Below are 6,000 nucleotides of genomic sequence, written 5' to 3'. Positions count from 1 at the left end.
CTATATCCCTAAGCACAAATAATTATCTCTATGTGGAGCAGATCTTAGATCAACAAAAACAGGGTCTACAGACTTCTAAAGATTTATAGAAATGGTTAGAAAATTCTCCTCCATACTCAATTTGAATATAAAAATACATGAAAGATTCACTGTCTATTTTTTTTTAAATCATTTAAAAATTGCTAGTATCCTGAATTTCTATCAGGACACCTATCATCAGAATAATCTTAATCCAATACAAAAGAAAAATATTTAGGGGGACTTGAGATGGCAAATTCCTCTCCCCAGTGTTTTTTTGATATACTGAATACCCTGATTATGTGACATTTTGATAGGCACTGTACAAAAAAAAATGCTTAGGTGTATAAATATTAATGTGAATGCCTAGATTTTGTGTAAATGTCATTTTTCCCCTGGAAAAACAAAAGTAAAAAATAAATATTTCACATACTTTTATTTGACCTAAGGGAATATTATTCGCTGCACATGTTTTCAGTCTCATCAGTAAGTTAGAATACTGTTAGAGAAGCCATATTCTTCTGATTTTAAAGACTCATATAAGATTTTTTTTTGCTAACCAGAATATAATTGCAGCTGGTTTGGAAATGGCTATTTCAGGCATGAAGGAGGACTTCCAAATGATCTTTCCTGTAGTGTATGGTATTAGAGGCAATATACTGATATTATAGGAAAAGGTCCAATTTTATGGTCTCTTAAGATGCATTCCAGCTCTAATATTCTATGCTCGATGCTATAAGGTCCTGCCAGCTTTACTGTTTTGTGTTCCAAAATTCAAATTCTAGCATATAACATCCTTTATTCTAATATTCCTTCCAGACATAATGGCCCATAATCTATTGACATTCTATGCTCAAAAGTCATTTTAAACTCTTATGATTTTGTATTCTAAAATCCTTTCTAGCTCTTAACATTCTAATGTTCTATAGGCCTCAATCAGTAAAATGCAAAATGAACCCAGAGCTTGCCATAGTTAAATTGAGAATCAACCATTATGTTAAAGAGTATATTATTTTTAAAAAAACAAAGCAAAACATAATTGTAATAAGAAATCCTGAGATTGTAAAAGGTATTTGAGCAGTAAAGTAACTAGTTATTATTATTTTCCTCGACTTTATCAATGCCAACATCACTGCAGTGGGGTATACTAGAAAGAATGCTGGCATAGAAAGCAGGAATCTAAAATCTGAATGTTGATTCTGTCCCTTAGAAGCCACATGACCTTGGACAAATCCCTTCATTTTCCCAAAATCTTGGATTCTTTCCTCATCTGTAAAATGAGGAGAATAATATCGTTCCTAGTTGTGTGAGATACATATTTTATAAAGTCTTATATAAATGTAAGACTATTATTATTTTCATGGTGGGTCTGGACTATTTAATTGATTAGGTGAAATGCATAGGAAAAACATATAAACTCATCATCTTGAAAGAACCATAGGAAATTAAAGCTGAAAGTAAAATATTACCATGTCTAGAAAGACCATTTAGTATAGATATTAAAGAAAAAAAAACATAAATAAAATGCCATCTCCCAAGCTACATTTCTATGCTGTTGTAGTACTCTTTGCAAACATTCTTCTTTCTAAATTAGCTAATGCAGTGACATTGTTTTTATAAGAAGACAATGGGAAATGAACTGTTCTACATAATTGGACTTTCTTTTAAAATTGTTCTTATTCTTTTAATTATGAGCTTAAAACACCTCCAAACATTATCATTTAAAAATAGAGATGCAAGAGAGGACTACCCAATGAGGCATCAATTCTTAGAAAACCTGAAATATTCTTTTCTTGTTCAGCCTATATGGAATCTTGGTGAACCTACATTCAGCCTTCCTATTGGAGGGATCCTTTTATCAATTGAAAGTAATTGTAAGTGGCTTCTTTTTCTGTCAGTGTATTGTATGATGATGAAAAGCTTTTTGGCAACTGAGCAGGAATCAAATGAAAAATACAGAAGACTTGAAGAGAGGACCACTAATATCATTCTTCCTGGTGGCTTTAATCTCGGTCTCCAAGGAAGAGGCTATGGGAGAAGCAGAAGCATGCCCTATTGAGGTAACCTTATCTCTGGACCTGGAAGGTGTATGCTTGTGAAAGCATGATACTGATATTTCTTGTGCCATATCTAATCTATTCATTTCTGCTCACAGGGGAATGGGTATCAGAGTTTGTAAGCTTCAGAAGGTAAGAAGGACCACCAGAATTTCAGTAGTTGAAGTCCATAGCAAAGTCTGCTACAAAAACTAATCTTGGTGAAGAACCAACCACAAGGAAACACCTGCTGGAAACAACCCAGTAGCAGATCAATGAATAGGAAAGGCTCCCTGTCTTATCAACAAAAAAGTGATTCTATCCATCTGTTTATGGCATACTCAGAAGTGAACTCAGTGGGAGTGAAAAGTTGGTACTCACCTTTTGAATTTCAAATTTTTAAAATTTTGAATCTATTTATCTTAAGGAACCAAGGTAGTAGATGAGATTGGTTTCTTAATATTGGATTAAAATGGTTCTAATTGTATTTCCACAAATAAAAATCTCTCTATAAAGCTAAGTGACAACTATTTTTTCTGTTGATGATAGATCAATTGGTCAAAATGACTGATTGGATAATAATTTTGGTCATAGGTCCATACTACCTCCCATAAGGATTATACTAGTTTACAGATACTTGAGAAGTAAACTGAGTAAATTATATGAACTTCTTTCTGTAAGCATCAAAACTTTTTCTTTTATGTACTTTCAAGACGGATATTTTTAAAAATGAACACTACATTGCCTTGACTGACTTTTAAAATAGCATTTAGTTTTTCCCTCCTTTTCTTTATTTTACTTTTTCTCATGAAAAAAGGCATCATTAAAGAAATCCATTATTATTCAAATACTAATTCAACAATGGTGTTAAGACTTATTGAATTACGTGAAGCCTTCTGCCTTCATGTGTGGGGGGGGTTATCAGTTTACTATACAATTTATTTTTTAATCTTTCTCTTCCCTCCTTCCGTCTCTCTCTCTCTCTCTCTCTCTCTTTCTCTCTCTCTCTCTCCTCTGATTGTAGGCAACTATAGAGTGAGGTAAAGAGAAGGAAAGTGTATACCTACTTCAAGAAAACTAGAGATTCTTTGGATTGCTACATTCAATCCTTTACAAAAGTTCATGGTTATACTGTAAATAGTTGAAAATGCTGGAAGACTCACTTCTTGGCAGATGGAATGTTACCATATATAAATGCTCCATTAATATCTGTGTTATACTTTCTAATGGGCACAATTTGATTAGTCTAAAGAATCAATTTTCTTTGTATCCTTAGTGTAATACTCATGGATCATTCTCTGCCAAAAAGTAGAAAAAATATCTATGCGTTTCTGACCTGGAAGAATAGACATTGTTCCCTTGACTTTGCAACATTTTCCCCTGATGTAATGCTAATAACATGAATGTGAATAAGGTGCATTTATGTGGTGGTTTATTGTTAAAATGTGTTATACACATCATTTCAGTTTTTTATTGTTATATTTATTCAACTCAAGTAATATTTTTAAATGTGCAATTTATGAAGTGCATTTGATAGAGATTTGCCAAGATACAAAGACAGAAAAATCCTGATCCTTCCATTCAGTTAACTGACATCATTTGTTATCCCAATTATGCAGATTAGGAAATAGAGGTTCAGAAAAAACAGAGATTTGTCCCAAAGTCACAAGGGCCAGGAAGAAACCTTAGAAAATGTATAGTCCAACTGATATATTTTAAGGTTGAGAATAATGAAAGTCTTGAAGTCAAATAGACAAGGATTAGTAAAGGTAGAATTGGAACCCGGGTCATGTCACTCTACAGGCAGTCTTCTTTTTAGAGAGAGACAAATTGTTTGAATCCTTAAAAGCTTAAAAGAAGGACAGCAAGAATATGAGTTTCCAGGTATGGAAATTCACTCAGTCAGAAGACATAATGGGAACTCCCAGACTATTTCTCACCAAGAGATTATGTTGTTTCCAGTCATGCTTCAGATGCATCAAGGACATTTTTGCATGTGAAGTTATGCTTTCTCCTTCCTCAGGGAAGAATTCTTTAAAATGAGAAAATTGTGAATTTGAAATTGTGGAACTTACTTTACTACTATTGCTAGCAAATGCAATTGCTTGGGCAGAATGACAAAATAGGACCCCCGAGTATAAATATCAAGGAAAAAACCATATGTGTACACACACACGTAAAAATATGCAAATACATATACATATATTGTGTATTTATAATTATATATATGCATATGTACACTCATACATATTTTATGATAGATGGCTGGATAGATAGATAAATAAATAGATAAAAACAAAACAAAACAAAACAAAACAAAACAGAAAGAAGCCTCTGGCTCACTGGGTGTGCCTTTATCTCTAAGAAAAGACACAGACAAGAATTTTAAAGCATGAGGCAGGGATGGGTTATGAAGGACAAACATCAACAAGATTCCAGATTCATCAGGATGTTATATATTGAAAAGAATCTCCCCACTGACAGCTTCTTCTGTCTACAACTCATTAAGTAATATTACAGTGGATCACATGTTCTGGCATGTACTAACCAGATGGAAATACTTCAAGAATGGTTCCAAGGAATTAGTGCTATTATGAATGATGCTATTGTTCCTTAATTCTTATCACCTTAAATTAATATCATCTTAAATCTTATCACCAAAAGAATAGTCATCAGTCAGACTTCAGGCAGATAGATGAGTGTAGTAGATAGAGAAGTGGATCTGGAGTTAGGAAGACTCTATTTCCTAGTTCAAATCTGACTCAAACACATATTAGTGTGACCTGTGATAAGTGTTTCCTTACATGTAAAATGAGCTGGAGAAGGAAATGGCAAACCACTCAAATACCGTTGCCAGAAAAACGCCATGTGGTAATGGAAAAACTGGATAAGACTGAGAAATGATTGAATAACAACAATAACTATATAACTATATATATACATATATAGTAAATCTTTATATCTACAACTATACATATTTATTTGTATATATATATAATGTATGCTTCAGTATTTATGCACATATTACATTCATATTCATTGTGTAGATATAAACACATACACACACGCACACACACACACACACACACACACACACACATATATATATATATGCATTCCAACTATTTATTTGAATAGGAAAAAATTTGAACAGGTACATTTATGTTAATTTAACATTTACAAAGAGGCACAGGAAATTCCAGCTGGAGATAAAATATTATCATCTTTTTTGTAAGGCCATTTTTCATAAAGGATTTAAAAAATGAAACAAATATGATATTATCTATTTATCTTGATATGCAGTATATATGCATGTATATTGTATATATATAAATACATACAGTATATATCCATGTACACACTTATAGATATGTATATTATATATCTACACATATATCCATATATGTGCATTGCATATAGTATATATACAAGCATATATAGAAATGTATTATAGGGAGTGAATGAACTAGTGAGATGGCCTCAAAATCAGAAAGACTTGGATTAAAGTTTCCTCACACAAATAAATTCTGATCTAAACAACTCAAAAAATATCAATTGCTCATGGGTAGGCCAAGCTAACATAATAAAAATGACAATTTTACCTAAATTGGTCTGCTTATTCAGTATCATACCAATCAAACTGAAAAAAAAAATTGTCTTATAATGCTAGAAAAATAATAACAAAATTCACATGGAAGAACAAATATGCAAGAATATAAAGGGAAATAATGGGGAAAAATACAAAATACAGTGGCCTAGCAGTACCAGACCTATACCTATATTATAAAGTAGCAGTTATCAAAAACCATTTGATACTGGCTAAGAAATAGATTGGTAGATCAGCACAATAGATTAGAATCACATGTCACAATAATCAATGATTATAGTAACCTTGTATTTGTTAAACCCAAAACTCCAGCTTCTGGGACTCATTATTTCACAAAAA

The sequence above is a fragment of the Antechinus flavipes genome, chromosome 2, assembly GCF_016432865.1.
Source record: "Antechinus flavipes isolate AdamAnt ecotype Samford, QLD, Australia chromosome 2, AdamAnt_v2, whole genome shotgun sequence".
In the NCBI taxonomy this organism is placed as follows: Eukaryota; Metazoa; Chordata; class Mammalia; order Dasyuromorphia; family Dasyuridae; genus Antechinus; species Antechinus flavipes.
The sequence above is the reverse complement of the archived record's forward strand: the minus strand, read 5'-3'. Positions refer to the sequence as shown.